The sequence below is a fragment of the Artibeus jamaicensis genome, unplaced genomic scaffold, assembly GCF_021234435.1.
Source record: "Artibeus jamaicensis isolate MK-2021 breed Jamaican fruit bat unplaced genomic scaffold, CSHL_Jam_final contig_354, whole genome shotgun sequence".
NCBI classification, from domain to species: Eukaryota; Metazoa; Chordata; class Mammalia; order Chiroptera; family Phyllostomidae; genus Artibeus; species Artibeus jamaicensis.
The window spans coordinates 35,175,132-35,202,302 of NW_026521803.1; the positions used below are offsets into that span (position 1 = coordinate 35,175,132).

The 27,171-nt window shown below is 51.6% G+C and overlaps 1 long non-coding RNA gene across 1 annotated transcript in view; it reads right to left on the minus strand.

Annotated features, from left to right (window-relative positions):
- Window positions 1-27,171, minus strand: part of LOC128627234 (uncharacterized) — an 81,289-nt gene that overhangs the window by 6,343 nt on the left and 47,775 nt on the right. Inside the window, exon 2 of the long non-coding RNA XR_008391391.1 lies at window positions 6,048-6,208. This is a non-coding gene — a long non-coding RNA (uncharacterized LOC128627234). The remainder of the gene's footprint in view (window positions 1-6,047; window positions 6,209-27,171) is intronic.

Consider the following 27,171-nt stretch of genomic DNA (forward strand, 5'->3'; position numbering starts at 1 on the left):
GCGAGGGGCCTGTCACAGAGGAAGGACGTCAACCAGCTTCAGGCAATTACCCCAGATATGATCCAGGTATAATGTTATGACCTGCCGGAAATCTAATCGTGGCCCACCTGGGGACCTTAACAAGCAGGAGCAGCCACAGCAGTGACAGTCGGCAGGGGAAGGGGAAGCCACAAAAGCAAGAGAATTCACTTTGGAAAGACGCCAGTCCGGACCCCGCCCTAGCTCGGGGTCAGCTTCCTGAGGGCCTGCGAGACACGCGCCTTCCTGGTTTGTCCTGTAGTTCCTGGCTTAAAAGGGCCATTTCTCACCTGGAGGGTTTGGAGGGACAGAGGCTACTTTGACTCGTCACTGCCTTCCCAGGGTGAGTCCTCTGCCTACAGCCAGTTTTCACTTCCCAGAGGGCCCCACCGAGGTTGGGGGAGAAGAGACCTGGCCCCCTGAAATGCAAATCCCACCTGCCGGGGGGTAGTGAGTAGGGCAGTGTCTCCGAAGGGCAGTGTCACCGTTGGCAGGGGCAGGGTGGCAGAGCCTGTCCTGCAGACACGCCGGACCTGCCAGTGCCCAGTAAATGGTGGCTGCTATTTCGTTACTATCTGTCTGGCACCAGGAGAGGGGCCCCGAAGGCCCACTATTCCCAAGCATTGCCTGATCTACGATATCTGCAGTCCTCCCATCATTTCATTTATTTATGTATAATTTCATTTTGGAGAGGTTTATGGGCTCCTTTCCCTGAGGTCCTCTTAAAAGGCAAGTATTTGTGGGAAAGGTAACATATCAGACCTGCCATTTCCACATTTTCCCACAAAGCACCCTAACGGTGGGGGGAGGGAGCGGGTTGACAACGGCGAGTGTGTGGATGGAACCCCACAGCAGTAGGACGTGTGGAATTCCTTAGTTTTTTCCCTTAACTGTCCATGTCAACTTTGAAGTCTACTCTGTAACAGGCAGACTCCCAGTGGTTTATTTAGAGAAAATACCGGTGAGACGCTGCAGGAAGAGGAGCAGTGGTTGCTCTGCGGTGTCGTCCTGGTTCCAACACTGTCCCCGAGACCAGCTGCAGCAGGACCACGGGGGGTCTTCAACACCACAGTGGCCCAGACCTGGGCTGGACACTGACGCTGACCCAGCCCTGCCCTCCTGAGCCCAGGCTGGCCCAGGGAGACCACAGAGCTGCCGCTGGTCCCAACAGCACCGCAGAGACGGCGGGTATTGTTTCTCCATTGGGAAGGGGGTGGGGAGGGCGCAGAATCCGTTGTCTCTCAGAAGACAGGCTCAGGAAGGTTCTCCAGACTCTGAGCCTGGGACAGAACTCCCTGATGACCGTCGCTGGGGCTCTCCCGTGATGCCCCCTCACATCCGAAGCCCCCGTGGGGTCAGCGACCCTGTGTGCCTCCTGCCCCCCACCCAGGGTCAGACTCAGGGGAGAAGGCACACGAAGGCTGGCCAGCACTTCCCACTTCAGGTTTTCCAGTCAGCCGACCAGGCAGGCCCCGGGCCGGGATTTCTGCTGAGGCAGGTGAACCGCTGGGACCTGACCTCTGGCCCCTGTCCCTCCGCAGGGCCAGTTGTCAAGGAGATGACAGGATTGAATTCCAAGCTGAGGGAACCAATCTTGTCCGTCTAATTTTATCTTCACTCTCTCTTCCTCCTGCTTCCCCTCCCTCCACCTCTTCCTGCTTTTCCTTTTTAAATCCCATGCAGCCATTAAAAAAACGGTGGTCATTTTCTAAATGGCGACCAAATCATTATTTTACTAAAGCGAAACCTTTTACTGGCTTTCAAGACATCTCTCCTGTAGGGTTTGTGTTGCAGGGAATACGTGCCATGTCACTTGACATTACTGACAGCTTCCAACACATTCACGAACTCAGCTATAATCACCACCACATCCTAGGGAGACTCTATTATCTCCAATAATAAAGTCTTTTGCTTGATGCAAAAAATGGAAATGAAAAGGCAAGACCCAGAGCTAAGCAGTGGCTGAGCTGGGCCTACCTCCTGGGACCCCAGCCCCCAGTTCCGAGCCAGCCTGTGTGACCGTCCCTGAGCTCCTGAGGCACGAGCTCCCACCCTGCATCTCTGGGGACAGACAGGCAACTGCACCGCGGCCGCTGCAAACAGCTGGGCACAGACCTCATTTCCGTGTCTGGGTCAGATGACGTCAAAGCTGATGGGATGTGATGTCATCTGTACACTTTGTCAAATGCTGCCAACTGTTCAGGACAAATCCGGAAATGATTCTTGTTTCTTCTTTCCATGCCCATGTGCTTGTGCTCACTTTAGGACAACAAAACACGTGACATGTCTAACACTCCACTCGTAAGGGGATCTCAGAAGTTAGTGGAGAAACTTGCAAAGAGATGAAATAAAATGAGGGCCAAAGTCAGTGCGCTGGACTTACCCCCTTCCTCTTGGAGGATGATGAGGGGTGAAGTCCACATGAACAGAGTCTTTTCTGTTCATCTGGTACCTATAAAACTTCCAGAATCAACCCGCTTCATCCATTACCCTTCCGTAGCCCAGAAGCATTCTGTCTCATTTCAGTTTTTAGTGAAGGACACTTCGGTGGCGAGAGCCCCGTGGCACCAGGACCTCAGTGAGGCCGAGCCTGAGGATGCCAGGCCAAGCCACGGGGATGCCCGCCTTCCTTCCGGTCTCCACTCAAGGTCGCTGGTGGCAGCTCCCGCCCCTGGGCCTGATCACAGCCGTCCATCCCCGAGGTCCCGCCTCCTGCCCCCCTGGTGCTTGGGACCATCACCCACAGGTGAACGGCAGTCAACTGTCTTCCACCCTCAGAGACTTTCCCACCCTGCGTCTCCAGTTATTTTCAAGAGCACAGATAAACCTGTTTTTAGGCTGACCATATGTCCTCGTTTGCCTGTGACTATCACGGTATGATTTTGACCGCGTGATGAATTGCATGTTCCTTCAAATAAAATATCCCGGTTTGGACACTAAATGACTGGACTTCCTAATTACTGGGCCCTTGAGACAGGACACCTTCATTCATGTTACCTACATGTGAGTGGCCGCAGATACAAAGTCGCAGCAGGCCATGCACAGGGGGCGGGAGCGGTGAGTGGTGGGCCTCGCGGGTGGCTTGCCTCACCAAGTTACAGGTCCCTTTATCCTGGCCCCCCAAGCCTGTCACAGCCTGCCGAGCTTGAGGGCAGCAGTTCTTGGAACCTTTCAACATTCTTAAAAGTGACTGAAAACTCCAAAGAGCTTTTGTTTAGGTTGAGTATACCTAACATATTGAATAGATTAGAAATTAAAACTAAGGAAAATTTAAAATATGTATCAGTGTATTTATAACAACAATAATAATCAGATTAAGTGCCCTGGGTGGTGGAAGTATAAGAGTGGGCACTTGCTTCTGCCACGTGTGCGCATCTTTATAAGAATTTCTTAGCTCGGGCACTGTTGCCCGTGGGGAGTTTACATTCAAGGTTCCCCGTGGGACACTCAGTCTTGGGATTCCCATTCCTCAGGGAGACGCTGGCTCCCCTGGTGCCCCAGACAGGTGACGCCTATCTTTGCCATTTCCCTGAGCCACCGGGAGAGGTTTCGCCAGTCTTCTCGGAGGTTTTCCGGAGGATGCAGCTCTTCCAAGGCCCTGTTTGGAGGCGGGGTCTTGGGTCTGGGCCCCACGCCACGCAGGTCACAGGAACCCATGTCCAGGGAGGACCTGCGCCCGCCTGGCTCTCCAGGGCCCGTGGGCTCCACTTTACAGTCTTTACGTCTCCGGCTTCTCAGGAGTTTTCTTTCTTTCTTTTCAAGTTGGCTACACACTGAACTCCGTTTTCCACCCTATTTTATTAAGGTCTGTGTGGCTGGAGCCGGATGGTGGTCGATCTCAGCTCTGACTGCCGTGCTGCAGGAGTCGAAGCCATCTCTTGATTGCCGGCTGTCCAGTGCCTCACGTCTCCCTTGGTCTCTGGTATCGCGGTTAGGAGCACATTCTAGAGCCAGACACTCTGGGTACAAATCCTGAGTCCAGGAATGACTAAATGTGGACCTGGGGCAAGTTAACTAACCTTTTTCCTTCCCTGTAGAGTGAGGACAATGATAATACTGACCTCCTAGGCTTGTTAGAAGGATTAAATGAGTTTGTTTTGGTAACATGCTTACAGCGGTGTCTGGAGCCAAGTGCTCTATGAGTACCATTACTTTTTTGGTTTAAAGTCTTTATTTTTAGTTTACTTGTAATAAAAGATTCAATTCTTAGCAGATACATCCACTGGGTTATTGTTCTGCGTCCACAGCAGCAGCGTTAGCTCATTCAGTCCTGACCCAGTTCACTCTGGAGAAGAGATGCGGGACCTGCGGTCCGAGGGGTAGGCAGGGCTGGGAGGTGGGCTGTCCGGGCGCGGCCCCACACCGGTGACCCTGCCAGCACGACAGCCCACGTTTCTCTGACAAAACTTAATAATTAACAAAGAAAGGGAGGCATTTTCGACTTTGGCTTTCTCCTGTGATTTTTACCAGAGTTTATGTCTGGGTCACTTTTACGTTATTTTTACTGAAGAGAATATTACTTCCTGGCAGTCTTGACCAGAAAACATTTTTAGCATTCTGGAGAACGCTAAGTAGCTGCTGAGCTTCTTCCCCGACGCGGCGAAGTAAGCGCTCTGCTGCCAGGGCTCGCTGGGCGCGTCGGCCTGCTGGGGGTTCGCTGCAGGGGCGCTCGCTCTGCGAAGCCAGGAGATCGCGGCTTGGGCCCTGGGCCAACTTTGGGGAATAAGAATAATCGGATACGTGAACTTCTATTTCATGCCTGTGGAAAACGAATGTGGGCCAGGGTAGACGTTGTTCCTCCGACAACAGGTACTCATTGAGCACCTACTATGTGCCAGATATCAGCACCCAGAAGGCAACCAGTGTTTCCAATTTCCTAGATATTCTCTCAAATTATTCTATACAGGCAAACACACACACACGTACATACACACTTTGTCAAGGGCAGATGCTACACACGCTATTGTGTACTTTGGTTTTTCACTTAACACGGTATCTTGTGGTTCACTTCATGTCAGTACATACATGTCACTACAGCTGTTTCATTCTTTTAACTGCATAATGTCCCGCCACAGAGATGCACCATAGTTTATGTGAATAATCCCACTCAAGGGAAGTTAGGTTGTTTCCAATCATTAAAAAATGCTGCATTGTATAACCTGAACACACGTTTCACAGACCTGAGACTGTCTCAGCAAGATAACTTGCGGCCAGAACGGAATCACTGGGGAGCCGTTTAATAAAGAAGACACTACAACGCATCCTTCCCAGAGATGACCACCTGCCGTTAACTGAACTACGGGATGCACACCAGCCAGCAGGGCCTGGGCTGGCACAGTTCAGTCAGATCATTGGTCAGGCTGACCCTGGGTAAGTCTTTTCACTTCTTTGAAACTAAGTTTCCTCACCTGTAAAGGGGATCACTGTCAAGGATGATGGGGAGATATCCGTGAATCTGAGCACCTTTTTAAAGTATGTCCTATCCTGAGACACTGGGCTGTTCCTCCCAACTCCCAGGTTTCTCCTTGCTGAGCTAAGCACGGTGTTGGCTTTAGTTCTGTTACTTCGCTAAGGGGTCATCACCTGCTTCCGTTTTGCAGGTGCAGGCAGTGCTGTGAAAATAGCCTTGAAGAGCCCGGCAGTTTGACCTTGACTCTTGTCCCAGCCGTTTGCAGCTGGGGAGTCCTCTTCTCCTGTAGGGCCCCACTGTTGTTGAGTGGATGAACCAGGGTGAGGTTTTAGGATTCCTAAGAACGGTTAATACTTATTCTCCCCCCGTTTTTCAAAATACAGCGGCCCTTTGCAAGATAACCATGTCTCTGCTATGTTCAATTTCCAAACAAGCTTCCTTCCTTCCTGTGGCCAGTGTTTGCTCAGGAGAATGGGCCGACTGGGCAGCCCCAGGGAGATAGGAGACAGACTGGCTGGTGGGGAGATTAGGCTAATCCCCTAAGTCAGCAGGGCCATTGCCGAAATCATTTCTTAGGGTTCTATCTATGCAGATCTGGTGACAGGTAGTTACTTATTACCTGAAGTAAGCCCTGAGCTCTCCCAAGGGCCGGTGATTCAGGAAACAGTGAGCAGAGCGTGGGTGCCAGTGTAAGACGTGAGCAACCTGGAGCAGCTCTGTGGACCTGAGACCTTCAGTCTTCCCGTGATTGGCACCAGCGACCAGCGGCCACACCAGGACCTGGTTAATGAAAGACTAGCGTTGGCTGTTAGGTAAACATAACCTTAAATAATAAGCTTTGCTTACAGTTTCTCTTTATAAATATTTTAGCTCAAGTTCAGCCTTGAGCCTTAAGGAAACATTAGGGGAGGAGCAGGGTGTGTGCACAGAGAAAGAGATGGGGTCTGAGCAAGGAGATTTGACTGGCTGCGATTGTACCAAGTTCAGAAACATGAATCGATAAAATCTGTTATTGACTCATGGAGGAAAAGTCCCACCTTTCCCCGGAATCGTAGCGTCCTTGAACTGATTCACCATGGACATGCCCCAGTTGGCATTAACGTTCAGACCAGGGGAAATTGCCACACCCACCAAGTTCTAGCGCAGGGCAGGGGCCAATCTGACTCTGCAGGCTGAGGCCTCCTCCTGCCCCCGCCCCCGTGCCCTGCACGGCCGTCAGGGGCAGAGGCTCCCACACACACTCCACACTAGAGCCCGCTTCTTTGTTAACTACTCACCCTGAAACCTTCCTGGCTGCAGCCACCAGAATGGTCTTCTTCTGAAAAATAAAACCCGCTCCCTTCCTAAAGAAGCCTTCCGCGCCCCCCTCAGGCTGGGACCTCTCCCAGGCCCAGGCAGAGACACAGAGGTACTGCTCGTCCTTCACAATAGCATAAGCGTGACTGCTTCCTTCCTTCTACATGCCTGTCCTTGGCGACCAAAAGGCACCAGCAAACACAGGCACCCCAATCACAGGGGCCACGCAATCAGGACATGCCAATTTCATCTTGGTCCCGCTGAGCCCGATGTGTCTGGTGCCTCTGGGCACATCCAGTACGTGCGGGAGCGGAGGCCTCAACCAGAGCCAGGGTCTTCGGGCTTGTGCCTGCCCTGCCATGCCATCCCACGGCTTTCCTGCAGACACAAAGCGCGGTCCCCAGGGGTGGCTGTCAACCACAGTAGCCACAACACAATACCAGGGTCTGGCTATCCCGAGCAGATGCAGACCGCTCAGTGCTGCGGCCTGGGAGGGTTTTCGGGGACAGCCCGTGCCCTCCTCTTTGTGCCTTTTCCCAGCCCTCTCTGCCTTTTCCTGACTTTGTTCTTTGTCATAAAAGTCCCAAGCGATGAAGCAGGGGCTGCCATATGCAAGGGATGTCATTTTGACCCCCTCAGCTCCTAAAAAATCAATACTCCTTTGAGTCTGTGAAGACTGCTTTATAGACTCCCTTCTGAGCAGCCCCAGTCTGTAAAAGCTGATGGTATCTGATGATCCTTCTCATATTTACACATCTTCTTCTACAAAATATTTCCAGAACCTCACCTTTCTCTGTAACTGAGAATTCACTGCACACACCTGCTTTGTGACCGTCCGTCTGATCTGTCCGTTTTGGAGAGGAAAGCTCCTCATCTGCACACCCGAGGGCACTGGGGATGACAAAGTGCCCAGAGGACTTGGCTGCCTTCAGCGGGATGGGAGCGAGAGGGAGGGCAGCCATCTTGCCGGCCAAAGGGAGGGCGGGGCCGGGGGGCCTGCCGCCCGGGTACTAGGACGCCTGCCCCTGTGAGCAGGGCGTCGTCACCAGCCGTGCCTCACAGACAGAAGGCATTGAGACTTTACTGTTCCGCACCTTCACCCGACCAGGGAGAGATGAGCAACCTGCACTCGCCTGCCAAATTCCAGACCCAGAAGAGGCTTCAAGTGCCACATAATCGGGACGTGGCAAACGGGTGGCCAGACCGTCCCCATGGTGGACAGACGTGTCTTTTTTTGACCCACTCCATGATTTTAAGATGAGTTTGTTGTTGATGTTGACAAATCAGGAGATCTCAAGTAAAAATAAAGTCTGAGCAGTTTTCTTGCAAAATATGAAGCTCTGGCAACCGCAGGCCGCAGTCCTGAATGGGAGCCACACAGAGGCGGCTCCCCCTGGCACTTCCTGCGGCCGCAGCCCCTCTCTGGCCATGGGGCTCAGCGCTGACAGCACCCTTCCCCTGAATTCCACCCCCACCCCTGGTTTCTCTGCGAGGAAAAAGGAACCTAGAGGGGAGGTGACCTCCCAAGGCTTCACAGGGACCGATGGGCAGACCCCATGCCAGTTCTTTCTGGTTACTGAGTCAGGAACTGTTCTAGGTGCCTTCTTGTAGTTAAAACACCTGGACAAAGTTAAAGGGAAAAAACAGCAAACGACCTGACCTTTCCAGAAAAGGAAGGCGGCATTCTACAGAGGAAAGAGCACTGTGTTGGGATTCAAGGGGACCGAGATTCAAATTCTGATGCTTAGTACTTAAGGGCTATTATGTGGACACACACCAATGAGCCAGGCCGAGAGGAAACATCTGGTTTCCAGTCTTTGTAGCTGTGTGACCTTGTTCAGGTCTCTAACTTCTCTGATCTGCACAGTAAAAATATTGATACCCTGGGGGTGGTTGTGAGGGTTGGCGCAAATCCTGTGAGGTCTTTCCTGACACCCCCCGCCTGGTCAGCAGTCCCTGCCCCATCAACCCCAAGATGTGAGAGATCCTTCCCGTGTGGCTTTTGTCCCTACAGACCTCTGCTCCTGCACCTGTCTCACTACTTACTGCATTGGCCCCCGAAGACAGCAAATCCACACAGGAGACCTGTACCTGTTCTGTGGCTCTGCACCTGACACTTTGTGGCTGTTTGTCCAAAGCCCCTAATGCAGTAGCTGTAATTTTTAATAAGTAGCATATTAGGATGACTGCATGCAAGTCCACTCCACCCTCCCATGCTGTCCCCTGAGCAGACCAGTAGGATGCCCTCACTCAAAGCTGGTCCAGAATTTGGTGCTTCGACCTGCTTTGTGGGGCAGCCTGGCACCACCCAAGAAAACCTGTCCCTTTCTTCTGTTATGATGTCAAAATTCCTACCCGAACAACACTTCTCACCTTCCTTTGTTATAAATCTTAATTCTGAATCTATCAGCATCAAGGATGTCATAGTTCTATGAACCTGCAAAGTGTTCCAGACATTTACACTGTCATTATTGTGCGGCCAAACAGCCGTTGGCCAAACCTACCTTCAGGGATGAGAATTATCCAAAAGAATATTCAACAGCAGCAAAAGAAATGCCAGAAGAGATATCAATACATTCTGAACAATGGGGATGTCATTACAATAAGAAAGTACTTTCAGGGAAAGTCTTTTCATTCAAATGAATGAAAAATAATCGATTTCATTGCTCTATAGTAACCCTGTGCCTGGGGGAATGCAGGAGGGATGGAGAGGGCCAAGGAAGTACCGGCACAGTGTCCAGAAATAGGAAGACCAAGGCGGATTACACTCCAATCACTCTCCCACGTTACCTGATTTCCCTACTTGGGGTGGCCTTGTTGTTGCTCCAAAATAATTGATGCAAATGTCTCCTCCTATTCAGCCTTTCCCAGGCTGGTGGGAGTGGTCATATGGGCATAACTAGGGTCCTGACCACCACAAAGAGGGCCCAGGGAGGCAGCCAACAGTCTAGCTGAGGAGATGAGGCAGGAAAGAAAAGCATGAACTAGGGAGGCGCTCTGGGCAGGGGAAAGGTTACCTTCCATTGACGTGTCTCAGGAAGGTACCATGGGAGCAAGGGTTTCTGCTGGGCTGTGAAATCCTGTGAGCACAGGGCGTGAGTGGATGGAACAGAGGGGGAGGGGAAGGAGGTCACCCACGCTGAGGGAGTAGGGCTAATTACTTATTAATTAAATGACTCAACTGAAAGATATACACAGTGAAGGTGTGATTTGTGGATGGCCTTGCTTCTCATCTTTCCTCCCAGGGTGGAAAGAATGCTGTGAGCACTAATTAGGTGTTGCTCATTTTCCATGAACCTTAGGAGGCCATCTGGTCCCTCTGCACCTCAGTTTGCACACTTGTTAATGAAGGGAGGAATGTGTGACTCCTGTATCTTACCAGGTTGTCTTGAAGATGGAATGATATACTGCATGTGAAAAAGTATTCATTTACTCTTTCATTCAATCATCTATCCATCCATCCATCCATCCATCCATCCATCCATCCATCCACCCATCCATCCAAATAACAACATATTGGGCCCTAGTTAAGGCTTCCATTGAAAGAAGAGAGGCGCAGGCGTGGCTATGCATTCCAATAGATCAACAGCTATAACTAGTTCTGTCAGGAGAGAGAACTAGACAATAATGACTACAGACATTTGAGCATCAGCTTTGGAGATGCTCTCTTGGCCCCTAAACTGCTGGCAGCTATAGCTCTTCTTTCTTTTCAGGAACTGTTACAAGGATCAAACTTGATACCAGCAGAGAGGCATCTCTTGTGAGCACGGCAGCCAGGATCAGGAGGGCACACCCGAAGCTGGCCTCTGTGTTTGAATGTCCAGGCACGCCCGCCACCCTCCCCCTCCCCTGGAAGAGGTCTGGCTACACTGCCCCTTACTTTTGCAAAACCCAGCACTCTGCTTGAAGACAGGTCGCTTCACTTTTCACTTCTCTGGGTAAAATGGAAGAACAAAGGAGCAAGTGAGGAGGTACACTTTTTCCTGACTTTATATTATCTCTGGTAGGGTCCAGTGCCCTAAAAGTCAGCTTAACTTCCTTGAGAAAATTTCCAGAATGAAGCCTCCTAGCTTCCCTCTTCTTGGTTGATATTGGTCAAAAGGCTAATTGCTTTGTCTGAGTTCACAGCCCTGTGCTTATTCCCTGGGTTCTCAGGGCAGGACAGTTGCTAGGCGCCCCTAAAGGAAGATTAGGAAGAGGTGAAAAGGTAAGGTCCGGGCAGTATTTACTCTCCCACGGCCGCCTGTGTGACCAGGAGAATGAATGAGGAGGCTGCAGATAAGGCTAATCAACACGCCGTGCTCCTGGTTTTGGAGGGACCCGATGACCATTTTATTAAACCCTGAGACTCTGTTTTGACAAAGGGAAAAATCATTTTCGCTGCTGAATTCCCCCGGAAAAGCAGGCTTTTCCAGAAGGTGGTTCACCGTCCTCTGTAAACACAATTAGTCTGGAGTTCCTGCTACCTGGTAGTAAAGATGCCTTCACAAAAGGAGGAACAGATTAACTGATGACATTAGTAAAGCAAATATATCTATGATAAAGTTTTATGAGTTCTTCTTCCAAGAAAGGGGCTCTGCAAAAATAGTATTTTATTATCCTTGTTCCAAGGCTCAGGGAGATGCAGCCTCCCTTATTCAACGTGGCAGTCTGTGTTCATACTCGCCTGTTCGTGACTTATCTGAGACAAAAACGTCACGTTATTAATATCCGTTAGCCTTGAACCTTCAAATATTTGATACCATATATCCTTCTCGTCTAGGTCGTAGCTCAAAATTCCTCTCATGAGATAGCAAAACCTTATTGTAGCAGAGCGAACATTGAAATATTAATATGATGCGGTTTCTTGCTGAGGTTGTGGGATTTCTCTTTGTAGGATTTTCAGAGCTTCATAGGATTTCTCTCTTGGTAGGATTTCAGGGCTGGTGGGTGGCCTAAATAGTGCTCCGGGCATTGGCTGCCTTCTCCGTCCACACAGCCCTTCAGTAAAACAAGAGCTTCTAACTGGCACGGACTGATGGAGACAGACATACAGACAGACAATGAGTAGTGTCAGGTAACATCATGCTGTTCTCATTGTACAGCTAATTTAACGTAATGCAAGCCAGGTAGAAGGAAAAGTGCACCAACATCCGGAGGCTGAAAATGAAATCGGGGAAGCCATCTAGGAGTACAGTCACCACTGGTCTTCCAGATAGTGGAGAAAGACATCTCAAAGGAAAAGTTTTTGTTGTTTTATTTTGCTGAACAAAAAGACAGAGTTTGAAGGGCTGGGACGGGGACGATTCTAGGTCTTCCAGACGTTGCTACCAATAGTCGGGAGGGAAGCATAACCGTGAGAATGCCATTGCTCTTCACTTGTAAAAGGTGTAAAGTGTTTCCCAAAGGCTCATTGCATTGAGATATCCTGGAAATCCTGCCGAACTGTATTAGTTATTGCTGCATAACAAATAAACTGTAGTGCCTTAAAACAACAATGAACATTTGTTATCTCACACAGTCACTGTGGGTCAGAAATCCTGGAACAGCCTTGCTGGGTGGTTCTGGCTTATAGTCTCTCGTGAGGTCAAACGACGGTTGGGACTGTAGTCGTCTGCAGGCTTGGCCCGGGCTGGAGGACCTGCCTCCTGGATGGTGCACCTCACAGCCAGAGAGCCAGCAGCAGCAGCAGCAGCAGCGGGCGAGGCCCCTCAGTTTGCCACCACCTGGGCTTCCTCCGCAGGGCAGTTTGAGTTCCCAGGACACGGCAGCCGGCTCTCCCCAGAGTCAATGATCCAAGAGACAGCGAGGCAGAAGCTACAATTTCTTCCAGGACCTCACCTTAGAAGTCACACTCTCATCACTTGCAAAATGGCTATTGATTGCAGAGGTCAGACTGCATGGGAGGGGACCTCACACAAAAGTGTGGACATCATAGATCAGAATCACAGAGGCTCATCCTGGACGTATGCAGATATTAACTTGTCTGACTCCTCACCCTGTCTCCTACCAAACGTAGCCATATTTTCCCAAATACTGTTCTGTGGTTTTCCTCAAGATGTCAAACAACCACTACCTACTCCGGCCTCACTCACTACCACACATATGTACGATACCACTAGTGCCACCACCAACAACCTTCCACAATGAAAAGAAACACGTCACACCTACATTTGAGGACTCCTAATTCAGACGGCATTATACAAGCTCTGAAGAGCACTCTGGTAAGGAGAGTGTCCAACTCTGACCCAGCATTTCGTAAACTCACAGCCATGGCGTAGCCTGATCACTGGCTTGTGGCGGTAAAGGAGATGCCACAGAGCAGCCAGGCTGTAGTTTCAGACCAGAGTTGAAGGAACGGAGCACTGGACAGGCCCCGAGTGCCACCGAGACTCCAGGGTTGTCCCTCCATGCACTGGCCCTGGGCTGCTTTCCTGTTGTGCATCTTAATAATCTGTTAAGACAAATTCTCCCAATAACACAGAGCCCAAAGCATGCTGGGAAGTGCCGTGACTGCGCCTTACCTGCAGACCCCTACATACTCTAACGAAGTATCGTGGGCCAACTGTGCTGTAATAACTGGTTATTCAGACGGACACCTACAGAGGGTGGTGGGGTCAGAGCCTCAAGTTGCCAAAACACAAGGGAAATCTCGTCCTATGTGTCATTATGGTAACATTAGGTTTTTTCTTAAATCAAACATATTGAAGTATAATTTACATACAATAAAATAAAGATTTTAATTGTACAGCTTGATGGGTGTAGAAAAGGGTACAGATCCAGGTAACCACTCACTACCTCAGCCAAGACTGAGAATATTTCTGTCACCCCAGAAAGTCCCCTCATGTACCTTTGTAGTCAATCACGCCCCTGCTTGCACCCAATCCAGCAAACATGGATTGGATTTGACAGTAAGGTTTAAGTCGGCTGATGTTGCTATAATTCTGACTCACTACTCTGGTGCCCTGGGGGGTGGGGGGGAGGAAGTGGGGCCTCTGTGATCTGCTCAGAAGACAGGCCTAGGGAACAGCTGTGTTGCACTGGCCCCTGGTGTGTCAGAATGTCAGCTGGGTGAGTCTGGAGATGACTATAGGCCAATATCATCAGAAAGGCTTGTGGGTCTTAGGAGGATCTGTGGAAGCTGGCAGGGGACGAGGACGAGGGTGGGCAGCCTGGCAGGTGACAGTCATGGACCCAAGGAGGAGGCTCTGCTGGAGGGGGACTGAGGGTTTCTGCTGAGCAGCTGGGGAAGACAGCGAAGTCTGGGGTAGGATCAGACTGTTTCCATCATTATTGCAGAACGGAGCATATGCTGCATTCACATACATTATTTACTAAATAAATGCAGGCTTTAAAAAAAACATTGGACCATGATCCCGATGCCCCTTTGCTTTTGAAAATGGCCTTGATGCCTCTCAGCCCTTGGCCAGCTCTCCTGGGCTTTGGGGCGTCCTGGAGTGTGAGCGTTTGCCAAGCCTCTAATGACAGGGGCCCATTAGAGCGCATGGCTGGATTCCTGGAACACCGGTTAGATTAAGAAATGGAGCCAGAGAATTAGCATGATGCACACTACCAGTGAGGGACCCGGGTCCCCAGTGGCAGCGGCTCTCCGGAGGGCGAACCAGATGGGAAGGATGTGTCTAGGTCATTAACGCAGCGCCGCTGCCACCAGCAGGCAGTCTCTGAGCGCCCCTCCACAGTCCAGGAATCCCTGTGGCGACGAGGGCCGGGCAGTCAGCAGCGAGGGCATGACAAAACAAGGAAAAGGAGGAGTGAGGACAGGCATGTGAGGCCATGGACAGAATTGAGTGCCTACCCGAAGGCAGGCAGTGGGACTACAGGAGTCAGACACTGCCCTTGCCCTCACGGGAGGAAGCGAACGAGGAATGGGCTGGGTCATGCCCCATAGTACATAAGAAGTGATAAGGGCCTGCCAATCCATTCCCCGAAGACCTAACTCCCTCTCCCTCAAAATGCAACCTTATTTGGAGAGAGATTTTACAGAAGTCACCAAGCTAAATGAAGTCTTTAGGGCAGGCACTGATCAATATGACCATGTCCTTATAAGAAGTAAAACTTGGACACAGGGACACTCACAGAGGGAAGATGACATGAAGACACAGGGAGAAGATGGCCATCTACAGGGCCCTTAGAAGGAAGCGATTCTGCCAACACCTAGATTCTAGACTTCCGGCTTCCGGGACAGTGAGAGGATAGATTTCGGTTGTTAAACCCACCCAGGCACACAGCCCCAGGCCACTGGATGCAGGCCCTCCTGGAGAACACAGAGGGTCCCCTCAAGCAGAATGTGGGGCCAAAGAAAGTACCTGCACCCAGGAGTGTCAAGGCTGAGACCTAAATGACAGAGAGGGGCTATCCAGTGCGGAGGAGAAGGGGAGACATGGAGCACAGAGGGAGGAAGGGACACTGGGCAGAGGCATAGTCCACTCCATGCAGAGGGAGAGGGAGCCTTCGAGAGCAGTAAGTCTGTGGGACCGGAGGCCCCGAGGGGCCACTGAGAAAGAAGCCCTGAGAAGACATCCTTGCTGAGCTGAGGAAGCAGCTCGGAGGGTGAGAATGGCCAGAGGAAGGCCGATCGCCCACCATGGTCTCTGGAGAGCATATTCTCTGAAACGTCCCTGACTCCACTGGTCACTTCCTCCCCACATTCACACCTCAGGTCCAAGGTTGTAAACCCATGTCACTGACCTTGTCTACAGGCCACTGTAGATCAGGGACTTATTCCCCATCACCACCACCGCTGCAGTGATTGATTCACGTGGGTCTCTGGGATCAGGCCAATTGTCCACAACAACATGCACTTCCACCGCAAGGCGCGGTGCGGACTGATCCGCACGCTGTGTCACACGGTCCACTGGCTGATAGCTGCAGATGACGCGGTCTTGTGGGGATTTCTGCCTGGCCCTGCAGGGCCACTGGGCTCCCCCGCCCACAGACAAGGTGCGATGACTGACTGCCTGTCATTGTAATCAGCTTGGCACGGAGACAGCAAACTCCCAAAGTCAGGTTAGGGCTGGGGCTTTGGGTTTTAGTTCATTAATTTTCAAACAACAGGGAGGCTTTCTGAATGGAAATAAGCCAAAATATTTGGCCTTAAAACTCCTGTATGGGAGCATGTTAGGATGAGGGTTCCATGGGGCCTTGATTGGTTAAACAAAACTAGCATCTTGGGTGGTAGACAGACAATACTTGCTTTGCAAGTGGGTAGAAGAAGACTTAAAACTGAGAGTGGGGCCTGCAGTTTCGTTTCTTAGGAAGGTCTCGTGAGGATGAACAGTGATGTTTCTCAGGGCCAATTTCTGCACAGTGGATCCTGTTTTATCATCCAGAGAAAAGCAGGGTCTATTCTCCAACATTTTGCAGGCTGTCGAGAGGGGGATAAATCTGGGAATGCCTTTAAACACTGGGTTTCAATTGCTTTCTTTCTTCCCTGGGCAGATATACGGGCATGTGGTATGATTTAGCACCTGAGCCCAAGGGACTGGCATGCTCTGCAGGATAGAGACAGGGCTTTGCAATTATTTTTGTGTTTTCTGCTGAGGACAAGTCTCAGTTCCCAGTAGAGGGACATTCAGGGCTGATGGTTCTTCTTGGCAGGGACAGTGAGAGAACTGGCTGCAGCTGGCCTGGCTCCCTCACCGCTGCTGGGTTTGGGGAGAGGACCAGTGTAATAATGATGGTAACCGGAATGATAATAATGAGAATTCCTGTCGTGATACAAGGGGCTCTGCTCATCATTTACACTTTCTTGCCTCTTGGTTCTAAATAATTAGGGAGCTAATGGGGATCAAAGAGTCAATGTTGTTACCAGAACATCAGCCCCCCTGGACAGCAGGATCTTCTGCCTGGCTCTCCAGTCTGAGCTTACACACACCCAGTCACAGACCCCTGAAGAGAGGCAGGCCTCCCTTGAGGGTGGTGCTGGGCAGGGGAGGAGGACAGCAAGCTCCAGATGAAGCCAGGCAGGTCTAAGAACTAGAAAGACATGAACACGTTCCACTCAGGGACCTGGCCCCTGGCAGATGTGGCTTAATGGGTTTGATCTCACAGAGCAGAGAAATCTCTTTTTCTGGCAGAAGCAGCACATGACCAGATTAGGAGTGTTTGTTTCAATATTTCTCTCTTCTGCTCTGGGGTGAGGGGTAGAAATACAAGGAGCAGGGTTGTGAGCATGTCCCTTTAATAAATACCATAGTTGAGAGCTACTCCTGTGTGCCAGGTATTCTGATCAGGGTATTACCCATGTGATTAGTTTAAGGTGGTTTTTCTTTCTGACAAAGGACCAGAAGCCATGGGTTTGCCACATTTCCCAAACAGTCCCCTGCTTCCCCAAGCCAAGCTTTGGGCTGGCATGGTACTGTTACCCTGCACAGCTGTCAGAGACCACGAGTGGCCACGGGCTGGGTCTGCTCTGGGTATTAGGGAGTTGGGGAGGGAAAGGAATTCTCTGGAGTTTCATGTTCCAAGGCCCTGGCTTCTGTGCTTGGTTCAAGGATGTTGACTGACTCAGGTCAGACCAGAAGACAGAATCCTGGGACTTCCGTTAGACTTTCGCTTCCTCAGAAGGAGCAGCTCCTTGGTCAGCAGCCGTTGCTAACTCTGCAGGCGATCTAACTGGGTGGTGGGAAGCCCTTGGTGGAGAGACCCAGGCTGGAGGACAGCCAGTCCAGACAGAGAGCAAGTCCTGCCTACTCTGTCCACACACTCCGCTCCCGTGCCAGAGCCTGAGCTACATATACCTCTGGCTGCCCAGTCGAGCAAGGCTGTATGTGGTTGCCCCTTTGTGAGCAGGTTTCTGTTGCACACCATTAGAAAGTTCTGGCTAGGGTATCTGCGGCATGCATTGGAAATGCATTCCATTTGCAATGGAATGGTCTCCAGGCAGTTTATTGTGGACATAAAGTAAGAAAACACACGCCTACTGAGACATGAGGGTCCTTAGCTCATGTGTGACCTAAAGTAGCCCTCCCACCTCCAGGCTGAACCAGAGCCCCTGAAGCTACCACCACATTTGCTCCTTTGAATTTAGGGTTCAATGCCCAGGTTAACTCCACGAGTGGTCACTGATCAGCCCAGCTTTAGTCATTTGTTGGGAGTGGAGGATGGGGCTCTGAGAGGAGAAGAGGTGCTGAAGGCATTTTGCTATATGGGGGGCTCGGAAAGGTGTGGGTAGTATGGCGGGATGTCTGGGGAGAAGGCAGAACGCAGAGCATTAGGGTGGGGTGGGCAGGGACTGAAGATGGAGGCGGGGCTGAGAGTGGAAAGCACCAAAGGCTCTGTTGGCGGAGACATCACAGGAAGCACGGTGAGGACAAAGCCTCCCTGAGTCCTGGCCTTGCCGCAGGCCACCCCGACCCCTAGGCACACTGGAATGGGGGTCAGGGGACACATTGGGAAAGTCACTACTGATCAGCAAAACTGGGGTGTGATCTCAGTTGGATTCTAGTGTGATTGCGGGTGAAGGTGCAGTGGGTGGCTGGGAGATGAGCGTGCGTGGTCTGTGTGGGGCACGCCATGTGACTGTGCCCGGGGGTGCACTTGGGGAAATGGGTGTGGTCTGAGATAAGCCTGTGTGTTTGCGTGTGCAAACACATGTGGAAGTGTGTGTAATGGTGTAGGGGGTGGTCAGAATCAGGAGGAGGCTTGGCCTGGCCAACACGCAGCTGTCAGCCACGGGGCACTTCCCGCTGTAACTGAGAAATGGCGGTGCGCTATCTCTCCCGGAGTGGGATGATAGTAATTAATTGTTCATTGATCCCTGCAGGTCAGCTGGAGGTCAGGGAAGTTGCTCCAGTGGCCTTCCACGTGGCCGGGCAGCCAGGATCTGTGGTTTGAGACCTCAGTGGGAACTGTCCTGTGCCCTACACCCTGATGGAAGGTGACGGGATAATTATGGTAACCTAATGTCTGTTATTACAAATAACACACAAGTGAGCCATTCAGGAGAGCTATGCCAGCGCACTAACCAAGACTCAGCGGGAGGAGGAGGTAGGCGTCCGACTGTGGCCACTTTGCCGTTTTTCAGCCCGGAGCGGAGCGCTCAATCTGATTGTTATTATTGTCACTATCACAGCTCAAGTGCACGTCCACCTGAGGGTGAGGCTGCACCAGGGGAACCACACAGACCTCGCCTCTGATCTACACAGACGACTGTCACCGAACCATCGGCAGGGCACACACACAGTGAATGGACGAAGTGGGTCTCACTCTTCTGCAAAACCTGCAGCCACCTGCCACGCTCGCTCAGCCTCCGGGGTCCTCCAGCACCTGTCATCAGTGGGGGGTCTTCATTCAACAAATGTGAGCGAAAGCCCTCCTTTGGGCCGGTGCCATGCTCGGGGCTCCGGTTCCATCTATGCGCCCCTGGAGCTTATGAAAGTTCCAGTTTACCTTCTCTGTCCATGTCTCCCCTTTCCAGCTAGACAGTCAACTTGCTGAAGGCCAGAACTGTGTTGGACATATAGCAAATGTTTGCTGATGCTCCACTGTGCCAGGCAGATAGAAAGCTCCATGATGCTTAGCACACAGCCACGCAGGTACTAGTCCCTTAATAAATATGGATTTAAAGAAAGAACATGAAACACAGTTGCATTGATCATGGGAGTGGTGAGGGGTGGGGGTAGGGGATTCCTGTGTTGTCATTTTGGAAGGTTCACGATTTCCTCCGGATGAGATTCAAAGTATTGTCCTTTCTACTTTTTGCATCTTAGAAGCTATCGGGTACGATTCTTGATGGAGCCTGCAATTGCGTGCATTTTCTTGGAGAAATACAGCAGTTGATTTACGTTGGAGCTCTCAGAGTGTTTCAGAGGCACAACCATTTCACCTCAGGGGAGTGGGGATACTGTCACGAAATCGTGCATCTGCTTTTCCTCTCCGTGCGCCTGCGCTTGTCTAACAGGCAACACTCTTCAGCTCTTAGAGGCAATCCAGTTCTCGCACTGAAACAACCCTCCAGGTGATCGACACCTGCCCCTAGGGCCACCCACCACCACCAAGTCCGAAGGCCACCTTTTGGAACACAGTGTGGCACCTACAGGATGCCTTTGGGAACATCTTCTTGAAACTTGGTGCTTTGCAGGCTACAATCCAGGCTCTTGTGGTTTCCTCCCACCTCATTGGCTGTTTTTGTTAGTCCCCTTCCTGAACCCCCCAGGTGGTCCTCCATCTTTTCTAAGTTCATCATTGCAATTGCTACCTACATTCCCTTTCTTAGGCAGAAGTCTCCACCTGAACATCCCATAAGCACCTCAAACTCGGTAAATGAAATGGAATGTCTTATCCACATCTGTGTCCCCAAACTGTTCTCCATTTAGCAAAAAGCACCTTCCTCCGTGGTACACAGATTGGAAACCTGGGAGTCATCCCAAGCCTCTCCTCTTCCCCGCCCCTCGCACCCAGCTGGTCCCAGCTAGGCCCTGTATCACTATCTTCTGCATCACTATCTTCTTCACCTGTCGGGCCACCTATATCACTCAGTTCTCACCACTTCCTTCGTCACTCATCTCCCTGCCTTCATTCTTGCCTACTTCCCATTCCTTTTCCACCCTATAAAGAGCCGTTAAGAAATAAAGATCATGTCTCTGCCCTCTTTAAACTCCCTGTTTTCTAGGATCTCCAGATCATGTGTCATGGCTTATGAAGCTGATGATAATTGAGACCCTGGGTGCCTCTGCTGCCCCAGACAAGGTCATTGCCCTGCCATGTGACATTACACGTCACATGACTACCATTGTCCTGTACGCCGCACACTCCCTCCATGGCCAGTGCAGCAAACACCCTCAATTACTTGAGAAAGTCCTACTGTCCTTTAAGACCCAGCCTTTGGGGCACCACTCACCCTACCCCCCTCCAACTCTGCAGCCAGAAGTGACAGTCTCCTTGCCCTGTGCTCCCATCCCAAAAGGTATATCAACACTTACACTGAGAGCTACTACTGAGGAAGCACTTGCTAAATGGCAGGAGGTGTACTAAGTGCTTTACTTCACATCTTGAGTCCGTCCCCACAATCTAATGAAGTCATCCCACCTTTATTTCCATGTTAGAATGTAAAACTAGTGCTCAGAGACCTCCCACGCAGGTCTGGGTCTGAGTCTGCGTGGTAGCCCTGGCTCCACAGGGCTCCTGGCTTCCATGGAGAACTGTCTTTGCTTAGAGGGCTGTCCCTCCCAGGGAAGCGGGAGCTTCCCCTAGGACAGAGGTTTGCTTTGTTCAGATTTTATTTTTCCCCCTTAATCCCAGTACCTGTCACATCGCAACACCTCAACAATTTATAAAGAGAAACTAGTTCTGGGTCTGTCTTTTCCAGATGTATGCAGTTTCTCAAATTGTGCCTTTTATGGTCTAAAATGTGAAAAAAATAATTTTGCATTGGGTATTTTCATGTCCAAGCAAGACAGAGCTTTCTTGTCTCGCTATTTATGTATCTTCAATGATTTTCCAAAATGCAGACAGAGCCTTGCAGGAGGAGGACTGGACAGAAATCGTGTCGTCCCAGAAAATGTCCCTTCGTCTCCCAGGTATCGGGCTCTTTTTAAAATTAGCTTCTCAATATGAACAACCCAGCTCTTTAAAGTTTAATGTCTCAGTCATTTTAATTGTTTCTTTAAAAGTACAAAAGAGCAGCTGGGCCACATCGGCACTAATCACTTGCCAACTTTGCTTTTTACAAAAACAGCTAAGCTCTTTCTGAGATTTAAAATCGCTCCATCTGAGACCCCAGCTTGGCACCTACCTTTGCACGCACATAAAAGGAGCCTAATTTCTGCTTTTAGGAAATGTGTTGGGAAGCAGATTTTGGTTCTGCTCTCCTTTTTAAAATAACATAATACATTGCAATATATTTTTAAAGTTTTTCTACATCTCCCTCTACCAGTGCCCCTTCGTCCTCCTCCACTTAAATGGTCCTTGATGTTGGCAGATGAAATAAGGATACTCAGTAATACGAATTTCAGATAAGCAACAAATACCCTTAGTATACATCCCATGCAGTATTTGGGGTATACTTACATTAAAGAATTATGTGTTGTTTACCTGAAAATCCAAATTTACTGGTGCCCTGTGCTTTGTGTGTGTATGTGCCCTGTGCTTTTATTTGCTAAATCGGGCAACCCTAGCCTGGGAGCTTCCTGTTTCCATCAAGTGGAAAATATTAACTTACATGATGGACAATATTCTGAAAATACATAAGCAAACAAATAAAGAAAATGAACACCACGCCTTTCGATACCTCATTGTGGGTGGGCACGCACCCGCTCACCCACACAGTGCTGGTTCCTGATACGCGATGCCTTCCTTGCGATCCAGAACAATAAATGAACATCATTTCGGGAGCCCTAAACAGTCATTATCAATGAACTGCAAGTGTTTACTGGAAATGTATATTTTTAGAGGACTTGGGACCTAAAGGGGAAGGCAGCATGGTCCCTGTCCTGGGGTCACATTCTAGCTTTCATGAAGCAAGAAATAAAATGATTTACTCTAGTGTGGCCCTGATAAGGAGTGAAGAGGGTTTTAGAGAAGGGCCAGGGCCACAGGAGTCAGTGAGGGAGGTAGAGAGGGCAGGGGAAGGGGAAGGGGCAGGGGCGGGGTGGGCGGTGGCGAAGGGAGAGAGAGAGATTGATCCTTTGTGAATGGAAGGATACTCTCTCCCCCCACTTCCTCCCTCCCCCACTCCAGACCAGCAGCTCCGGTGGGTCTCGGGACTGGGCGGAATCAGTGCCTGTCCCAGGCACACGCCCCGGGGCACTATTTGGCCCCGGGTCTGAAATTGATTCTTTCTGGGTTTCAGGGCGGCAGCAGCAGGCAAGAGCTCCTGCTGTCGCTTCCCAGACTTTTATGGACTCTGACAGCCAGGAGGGTTCCCCGTCTTTTGTCTTTTGTATTCTGTTTGCGTTCAGCTTCTAATCCACGTGGGGAATAGCTTGAAGGGGCCTGTGGGGGAGGGCCTGCTCCCTGTGTGCAGAGGACAATCCTGGGAGGAAATTGTGAGGTCTCACTGCCCCCAGGGCCATCATCCCTTGGTTTACTCACAGGCCCTGGGATCTCTGTTGGAGGAAACTCTTTCTGGGCCCACCACCTGTGATCACCCAGGGCGCACACGGGATCATGGGATGGGAGGCAGAGGGAATTCCAGGGCAGGGGTGCTGCCTCCCCCCCAGCCCCAAGCACTTCAAGCCTGTTTGGGGAATAGAGTTTCTAAAATAGACGCCCCTGGAATAGACAGGCAAGCACAAAACAAGAGCCACAGATGTTAGCACACGTGGCTTCAGAGCAGGGGTCTTTGGAGGACAGACTTGAGTAGGATTTTGAAAGAAAGCTGGGAACAGATGAGAGAAGCCACTCTCATTTGCACGGCTCACACTGCAGGAAGCAGGTGCAGCCAGAGCCAGGGCTTCCCAGCCTCCAGTATACACATCGGCAAGGCAGGGAGGGCCAAGCCCGCCCCCAGAGTCCTGGTGCCGGGGGCCCGGGGGTGAGCCTGAGCGCGAGCCTGAGCACCTGCATTTCTAACTGGTTCCCAAGGCTGCTGGGCCTGCTGGACTGGGGACCACACTTTGAGAAACGCCGTGTGGCTGGGACTGCCCGGGAGGACCAGAACTGCTTCTCTTCTGAATCTGCTCTGTCCCCACTTCCTGCAACGGGCCATTTCCTGACTCCTATTAAACATAAAGGGTGACATTAGTTAATTGCCTGTTTTTGTCTTGCTTTCTGTGGCAGGAGGCTGGAGGAGGAAGACAGCCCTCCCTCGTGTCTTTTGTCCATCTGCTCAATCCTTGGAACTTCAGCTACCATTTCTTGGGTGCCACTCCCACCACCACCCGAATTCGCAGCCCCCCGCCCTCAGTTCACAGATAATTACAAGAATCCAGCAGGTCTAAACCCTTCGTGCAAGCCTTTCTGTTCTTTGCCCTCTGGTGAAGGGACTACTGGCAGGTGGGGCACCAGATCTGGGCAGTGTTCCCAAGGAAGCCCCCACCCCCACGCCCTGGGAGACTTAAAATCACCAGACTTCAGACAGAAGGTACAAAAAAGGGCTCCAGTCAGGTTTGGTGCTCTAGGATGTAGTCACTGGGGGATGTAGTCACGATGTAACAGGCCAGCTCTGCCTGAGAATGGGGCAGTCACCTAGTGAGGCTGCCACCCAATGGGGTGGGCAGACACGGGGCAGAGCTCTCACACCTGGGAGGGGAGCCCATGGAGACGAGGGGCCTCCCCACAGATGTTAATTATTTCCTGCTGCTTCCCCTAACTTTCTTTTTTGGTCACAGTCATAGTCATCCTTGGTACTGTGCTGCTCTAGGGGTGGGAGGGAGAGGCTGGACAGTGGCCTGTGTTCGGTTTTGGACAGTGAGGGGTTTCCCCACCTTCCACAGCAATACTTCTGAGTGGGAGCTTCATTGCAGGGTCCGGAAATCGCCGGCTGAGACCGCAAACAGACACGCTAACCTGGTGTAGGTAAGAAGGGACGGGAAAGGGGAAAGCAGTGCTGTGTGCGGCGGTCCTAGAAGAGAGGTGGGAAGATCTCTGAGGGGTGTCAGGAGTGCCACCAACCACGGGGGCCAGGCGGCTTGGCAGGCTCGGGGTCAGATAACCCAAATGTCAGCCCATATTCACAGCCTTCCCAAGGCAAGACAGGGCAGTTAGCTTCCCAGCCCTGGACCCCATTCCTAACACTAACAGGCACGGTTACAGCTTAGCTCTGCCTGCCCTCGGCTCCCATTAAGATTTCTCTCTGGCTTGTCTCCTCTTCTGCTTTGATCCTCCCCCCACCCCCACCCTCCCAGCAGCCTCCTGTGGTCTGGCAGGGTCAGCAGCAGGGCTCCAGTGTCTCCGTGGGAGCACTGTTTGCATTAGGACGAACACTGATGATGCCTGCGTTTCTGGAGCTTGCTGCTATTACAGACTCTCCGTGTATCCCCTTCACGGATTGTGGATGGGCAGGGAGCCACTGTCATTCCCAGTGTAGGGAGAGCCCTGGGCAGGGGCTGGGGACCTGAGCTCTGGACACAGCCAGTGACATAGCCCCATGGGTGACCTTAGGCGGTTCACCTGGCCGCCTGGGCCTCAGTTTCCTTGTGATCTGGAAGGGTTTGGGGAGCTATCAGACTCTCTCAGGAACACACACTGATTTCTTCCGTCGGTGCGCTGTATCCCAGCTCTGAGCCGAGGAGAGCGCTAAAACCAATGGCTGGGTTTTAAACCCAGGGCTCTGATGGCTGGGTTTGGACGGCTGGACATCCTTCTGGGAGGCCTGAGGATGGAGGCCCACAGTGAGACCAGGAAGCCCTGGGGCTGAGAGGGGAAGTCAGGCTGGTGAGCAGAGGATTCGGCACACGTCTCCTCCCTGTGGTTCCCACCGAGGCCCACGAGGTGAGAGACATCGTCCACCCCACAAAATGCATCGATTCAGAAGTATTTTATGTTCCTGGTTTTTCTGAGTCAGCACACGAAATTGATAACTGCGGTCTAGACAACCGCACTGAGTGGGTAAATAATTCCAGGCAAACACATATATACATGATATATTTGGTTAGCCTCTATAGCTTTTTATGGATACATACAGAACTTCTCTTTTTGTTTGTTTCTCAAACATTAAAAATAGGTCATGAACTCTGGCCTCTGTGCACAGGCAGGGCCTCGGACGCCCAGGTGCGGGGACCACCTTCTGGACCGGGAGCGGGCAGCAGAGCAGTGCGTGGACGGCCAGGGCAGCTGCGCGGGGCCGCACCTCCACAGCCGCTGCTCATCTCGAAGCTTCCTGTCCCACTGCCGGCGCAGGGCTGGCCCAGGTGGCGTGTATGGCCACCGGGGGACCCCCGAGGCAGCCAGCACACAGGCGCCCTCCCCACGCAGGCTCTTCCTGCCTTGGCCTGGGTCTTGGCACGTAGCTCACCTCCCCAGATCCCTGACACAGGCTAATTGCTTGTAACAAAACTTGGCCTTAGAAATGTCAGGCATAATGGGCAGAAGGAGGAGGAGGAAGAAAGGAATCAAAAATAACAAGAGGAATTCGGCAGAAGCCACCATGGATGGTGCGGCCTCAGGGCTCCCGGGCCAGCCAGGTTCATTAACTGATCTGGATTTAGAAGGTCACCACCTCGCACAGCAGTTGCTGCGGCCTGGGGCCCCCGAGCAGAAGCTGCCACGAGAACACCCTGGAAAGGGCAGGGAAGCGTCAGCGGGCCCGCTGCACGTCAGAGGGCTCTGAGGCCTGGCTGGGGCCTGCCCTCCTCCAAATGCCAAAGTAGAAACATTTATTAAGCCAGTTCCTCCCAATCCGCTGGGCCCATCACTGACAGGAGGCAGGCTCCTTCCGAGGCCTGGGCTTGACTCTGGGAGCCCACGGGGCTCCCTCATGGCTGACACCTGCCTCCTGCGGCAGCTGCTCTAGGTGGGTGGAGCTGGAAGCTAAGAAGTGGGAAGCACGACCTTGAGTTCACCACCCAGAAGCCCTGTTTTCAGTACTTTACAGGTTTATGTGTTCAGAGCGCTTGTTTTCAGTCACTCAAAGACAAGTAACAACGGGGTTTGGCTTCCGGAGTACTTGCAGTTCTCAGCAGGAAGGGCCGGCCAAGGGCACGGCCCCAGCAACCTGGTGCTGGGCTTGGGTCCCACCATCGGGTCTCCCTTGGCTCTTCTGCTGCTCCTGAGGCGGCCCCTCCACCCCAGCCCACTTTGGCCCTTTGGGCTCTGTGCGTCCTCAAGCTGAATCCATGTATGTAGGGTCTCTGGTCCGCCCTGTCGAAATGTCAAACTCAATCACTAATGAGGTGAGCTACTTGCCTCTTTGTTGAGGTTACTTTGTATGTTCAGAGGCTGACCCGCGCCACACAGCCGAACGCACAGAGCTTACATTCTGGGGTCCCACACGAACAGTGTGGGGATTACAAGTCAGACGGCCCAGAGTCCCTTTCTCCCTCTGCAGCTTGCAGCTGCGTGACCTTGGACAAGTCGCTTCCCCCTCTGCACCTCAGTGTTCTCACCTATAAAGCAGAGACTGTGACGACGGCTCCTCCCTCCGTGGGGTTCTTGTAAGAGTTAAATTAATACACGTAAAGCACTTGGAACCGTGCCTGGCACATGGTAAATGTGAGCTGCGTTTATCAGCATCACACTTTGTTCGTTTGCTGTGCTGTTTGAAATCTTGGCACTCCAGCCATGAAGGGCAGCTCCCCTTCCCCCAAAAGCCCATGAGCAGGAGAGCATCTGGTCGAACAGCACCATCCAATGGGGATTACTGGCCACATCCAGCGTTAGGTGCCATGTACACAAAAATGAACCAGTCGGATGCCAGCTGGAAGCTGACATTTGCGCCTCCGGATGGAACTACTTTTTCATAATCAGGATGTCATAAGGCTGGGCCTCAGTTTCCCTGTTTGTGAAATGGGGATAACAACACCCTCCACCTCAGAAGATTTTTTGGTGAGAGTTAAATGAGCACCTGG